This window comes from Streptopelia decaocto (assembly GCF_964273445.1).
Source record: "Streptopelia decaocto genome assembly, chromosome: 1".
Taxonomy (NCBI): Eukaryota; Metazoa; Chordata; class Aves; order Columbiformes; family Columbidae; genus Streptopelia; species Streptopelia decaocto.
This window is the reverse complement of record NC_138663.1, coordinates 23643928-23649927: the sequence shown is the minus strand read 5'-3', so window position 1 is coordinate 23649927 and position 6000 is coordinate 23643928.

Sequence of the window (6000 nt, the reverse complement as noted above, 5' to 3'; positions counted from 1 at the left end):
TTCGGAATGCAGCCAGGTGAATCAGACACAGAGGCAGCTCCACAGAGCTTGGTATCAAGCCAGGACAGGCTGACAGGGCCATCAGCTCCTCTCACATGCAGGTGCATCAATTCCACCTGTGTTCTTTGTTACAGATGAAGCAATTTGACATGAATTTCTGCAGGAGCCTTGAACCTTTTAAATATATACACACAAGCTCCTTTTTCTCAAAAATGCAGAACGTAAGAGATAGCCTATCTGTTAAAGCGATAAATCTGTTAGAGGAATTATTTTCTGTGTACCAAACCAACACATAATGAACTAGAGGGTTTGAGATATAATAATTGCTTTCCATGTTTAGCTTTAGCTTTTTGCTAAGGAAATGAGTTTCAAAGTTCTACTGCCTGTACTGGTACAATAACTATACTTACTTTCCCACGATGGTTTTGGTAACTGTGCCACTCTAACAAGATTAATGATGATAATAATGAAAGTTTTTCTGTGTGTTCACATAAAGTTTTGTTTTTAAGGCCAAATGTCTAATTAGCAATCAGCTGGAGCAGTCTGAAGCCAACAGTAAATCTTTGCTATAAAGTGCAATACATTTAGGTCTTCATTCCATTATCTAGAAATAGCTGTACATTGAGGAATTGGATTCACATGAGTGGTCCAACCTATCTGTAATGTAACTGCTTTGAAATTGCCATAATTACACAATGGATGAATAAGGCTCATTGAGCTTAAGGAAGCAACAAGAGGACTCATCTCCATATTTCCAAAGATAAAATGTTGAAGATAGTGATCACTCATCCACATTCTAAGAAGGGCTATGTCAATCTCAACTCAAATTCTAAGACTGCTGGCATAAAAAGATGTTTAACCTTGCTTGAAAATGAAAGCCAGCACTGGATACATTGGGCAAACATTCAAAAATTGATTCCTGCCTCACTTGAATGTGCACAAAAATGACCATGAAGTTGTAAAGATCCAGTTCTTAGCTATTTTTCATACCCACACAGCATTATGCACAGTGTCAAGACTCTGGTGTATAATCCTAAACAGTAGGAGCTTTTTCTACTTCTTTTAATCAGACTTGGTTTTTCCCATGTACACTAGTTTTTCTACAATATTTTAAACACAGAGGAAAGGTCTATTTCATACTTTGTGCACAATGCCGTGTTGCTTTGAGTCTGTTTCATCAGGAAAAAGAATAATTTACTACTGTTTCAGAGCGCTGAATGAAAGCTTCTAACAAAATTATTGGGCTAAGTTCTTGCCAGCTTTTCAAAAGACAAGCTGAACTTCTCTCAAAAAAGTGCTTTTGAAAACCTAGTTACTTTCTCAAGTGGGAGATGAGCACTATTTGAAACCTTGATATGTAGCAAAGCCAAGAAAGACAACTAAATTGCTTGTACTCAGTGCATTTGAGATGGAATGACTCCCCTCCCATTAAATCAGACATGATGGGCTGGCCTGTAGCTGCTATGCATGTTTCTTATACTGTTATCCTGACAACCTTACTTTCACATGCCCTCCGTTCATCTGTTTCATTTATGTGTTGTATCTGATCATAAACACGCATAATCTACAAGGACTGTCTCCATATGCCTGTCTGTGAGGGGCGTAACACACATGACTCCCACCTCTGACCGTGGTCCCTGGCTTGACTGGCTTCAAAATAACATGTATTAGTCAGATGTTTTATGTCCACCGAGATCAAATAGAAAATACTTCAGAAGCTCTTCTAACAAGATAACATGATTGCTCAGGCTGAGGTCTTACACTTTTAAGTAAATTACAATGAAATATGGCTGCTAGTGTGATTGTCCGAAGGCAATTTTTCTGACTAATCCCACTTCTCTTTCAGCCCATTCTATCAGATTTTTTTTCTTATTTGTTTTCTGTGATTGAATCTCACTGGATGTGCTCAGCTAAGTTTGAAGTATGACCACAGTGAATCAAAATACTTCTCTATCACTATGCTGATTCTGGTAAAGCAAGCAAACAAACAAACAAACAAACAAGGCAAGTGAAGATCTTATTTCCCAAGTAGTATTATATCTAATACATTTTTCAACCAGAGACGTTACTGTTTACTTCAGATATTAGCAATTTCTTTAGATAATGAGGAACAGTTTCACCTGACTGCTTGATTTATTAATCTATCCTGAATGAATATCTGAATTTACTTGTGTACTTCGAAGCTTCTTTTTCAGCTTCACAAAGCTCTTATTATCTTAAGTGGCTGCAAAAGATAATAGCTGTATAAATGTACTGGACTGCCCAGATGATAGTCACTGCCTTAGAAATACTGCACAGGTTTTGTCTTTGGATTTTAGCTAACACGGCTGGCCGAATGAGTAAGCCTATGGCAAAACTTTAAAATAAAAGGTCATGGTCTTGTTGGACAGGACTGCAGAAGGACTCACAAAAGGCTTACTGGAATTGTATCTAAGCTACTTCCTTCTCTGGAGCCAACTTTCTGACATCATCCTCCATTTGTGTATATTCAAAGTGGGTTTCCCTTTGAGAGCATCTTGATACAACCAGAACCACAAGGGTAAACAACAAAAGCTTAAACAACCTCCAGATACATGCTGAAGAGATTCCCATTACAGAAAAAGGGGAAGAGGAAAAGGTTCACACTAGAGGGCTTGTCATGAAAATCTTATTTACATGAAAAGCACTTATTATACATTATCTGCAAATAATAATAAAATATAGATTGAGAGAAATCTGTGGAGAATTTCCCAGTTCCTTCTTTTACACATTTATAGATGAAACAACATTTTGTTTCAGTGAGTACATATACCTTTGGGGCTGCAGTACCTGCAGTACCATTAAAAGAAGAGATGTGATGATCACTTGCAGCTGTTTCCTTCCCCTTCCATGTTGCTCAGTACTAAGTAAGTTAGTGGATAATAGTACCACTGCCTGAAGTACAGCTGGGTAGAAGTGGCAACAGACTGTCTAATTTCTAAGGGGTTGATTTAGCCTTAAAAATATCACTCTGGTTCTGTACTTTACAAGACAGATGGGTTATTTGTACAATTAGGCCTTGAGTGTTAAATTCTTCTCTTGATTAAAACACTCAGGTACTCTATTGCCAACTATCATCGAAGTTGTGTACATCTAGAATAGGGAAGAATATACCCTGAAGTGTTTAATAATGTGGTTTTTAGATAGCTAGGGAAAGAAGGGTAGAACACTGCACATTTCTGTCCCACATTATTTCTGCTCTTAATTTGGGAAATTGGGCTATTTATGGATCATAACCAAACACGTTTGTGTTTACCAAAACCTCACATCTCATCAAGAGCCTGGCTCTGTTCCATCAGTGAACAGGCTAGAATTTTTGGATTAACAACTTTCCACATAATTTATTATGCTGTCAATTTTCACGCTGTTCCCTTTATAACTATAAAACCAGGGCATCTCAGGCACCAATGGAGAGACGTCAGTGTCTCAGTGTGTGTGAGCCTGCTCCTGCACCTGCAAAGCCAGACACTGTGTCAGGCTCCATGCCCAGGCACTGGCCGTCTCTGTGAGCAGAGGTCAGGGCTGCCCCGTGCCGGACACAGCCAGTTCCAGCTGCTCCAACCACCCACCACAGGGCATGGCTGAGCCTTTCAGACACCATGGAGGTGCCTCTGGGAAATATACTTAAGTGTTAATGAAAGGGAAAAGATGATTGTGGGGGGGAGATGAGGTGGAAAGTGGCAAATGATGACTTTGTGAAGGGAAAATCACTGCATGGCAGTGAGGAGCGAGGGAAAAAGGTGTGAGAAACAGCCCTCTGACACCGAGGTGAGAGAAGCTGGAGGGGAGGAGGTGTTCCAGGCACTGTAGCAGAGACTCCTCTGCAGCCTGTGGAGAGACCGTGGAGGAGCAGATCATTCATGCCACAGCCTGTGGTGGAGCCCACGCCACAACAGGTGGATGTTTCCTGAAGGAACTGTGGCCCATGGAGAGCCCACAGTGGAGCAGGCTCCTGACTGCAACTGCAGCTCACAGGAAGGACCTGCACTGGAGCGGCTTTATCCCAGAGCATTGCAGTCACACTGGAGCAGGTGAAGCGTGAGCAGGAGGGAGCAGCAGCAGAGGAGCTATTATGGACTGACCACAGCCCCATTCCCCACCCCCTCTGCCTCTCAGGAGGGAGGATGTCGAGGAGCCAGGCATGAAGGAGTGAAGTTGAGCTTGAGAAGAAGAGGGTGGGGTGAAGGGGTTTTAGTTCTTATATTTGTTTCTTATCATCCAACTCTGGTTTTGACTGCCAATAAATTAAATTAATTTTCCCTAAGTCAAGTCTGTTTTGCCCACTATAAGTGATCTCCTTGTCTTCATCGTGTCCCATGAGCTTTTCCATCTTTTTTTTCTCCCCCGCCCTGCTGAAGAGGGGGAGTGAGAGAGCGTCTGGGTGGGCATCCAGCAGCCAGCCCGAGTCAGCCCACTGCGGCGAGGCAGGAACTGGGATTTTCCCTCCCATCCCACTGACACGTCAGCAGAGGTGTAAAGGTGAGTAAATTCCTACAGATGCAGATTTAGGTACTCTGTATGCAAAGGTGAATAAACCTCTCCCTAATTTGGTTTAGAAAGAAAAAAAAAAGGCTTAGGTCTTCAGAGTAGGGAGACTGAGCCACCAGGAGGTCCTCTCTGATAAAATATCACTGTCTAAATCAAATAAGTCTGTCTCTCACTTTAATTTGTCTCTCCAGTCTCCATTGGGTACCACTCAGCAAGCTGTACTGTGTTCAGGAGCCTTTGCATTTGCTGTCAGTACCACACCTATGTGCCTTCTATACATCCACATCCACCACTGCAACTACAAAAAGTCTGAGAAAGTTTGATAGTGTTTTTAAGTTTAGTTGTGGGGTTTTTTGTTTGTTTGTTTGCTTGTTTGTTTGTTTGTAGTGAGAATACTGCACATAGCCCATCTCTCTAAGCCATTATGCAATGAAATATGGTGGGATGCTGGGTAGTGTTACAGAAAATATATCTATTACCACCGATCCCATCTGCTATGGCTCTTAATTCTCTACAGTCTTCTAATAAAAATAAGCTTATCAAGACTCAAACACTGCTAATTAGCAATTGTTTTCCTCTGCTCCCTGTGCAAAAACTGGAAATTTAATTTTTTAACCAAGGATAAATTTATTTTACAACAAAATAAACCCTGAAAGTAAGCACAAATCAAAAAGGAGGAATTAAGGGGCTGTATTACTACAGTACCACCTGGCATTACACACGCTCATCCATACGTGTTTTGCAACTGTGCAGACACAGCTATCGTAAACTGTGACTTAATCTGTTGCTGCTATTTTGAACCTGTCAGCATTTTCCCTTTGATCAAGATCAACAGTTGTATTTTTTAATATTCAACCTTTGTGAATGAATTTGAGGAAAAAGAAGGGAGTACTGATATGTTCTATGAAAAAAAAGGTGTTTTGCACCGAGGAGGTGCCAATTCTTTTGTGTTGTCAGTAAGGAAGGCAATGACACTCAAAGCTGGTTAGATGATTTATTAAGAATGGAACTCATACTAAAGGTGACAGCGATCTTGTGTCCCTCTCGAAGCCGGGAAGCGCAGCTGTTGCGGAATCAGCCGGGTCTCTCCTCCTGGGTCACAGCACACTACACGCTGTTCTGGTTGGTGGTGGGGCTCACAGCTCTGTGTTCACTGGCACTCTTAGATAAAGACTCATCAGTTACTGACAGCTGTCAAGTTTGGAATCTGGACTCAGCTTCGACGAGTCTCTTGGACACTGTGCTCCTATATTCTTATCTCAATAAAGGTATGGTTTCCAAAGAGGTGCATATATGATTTGAAGTGCACAAGATTAGGCACTCTACATATGATGAATACATATTGAATACATGTAAATTGGTTACTTATGCATTTATTAGGTATACCTTGATTAATTATGCTACTGTATAAAGCAGTTGCATGGCATACAGGGTACATAGACATACACCTGAGTAATCCTGGATTACTCTGTAAGCACTCCCATGCTATTCAGT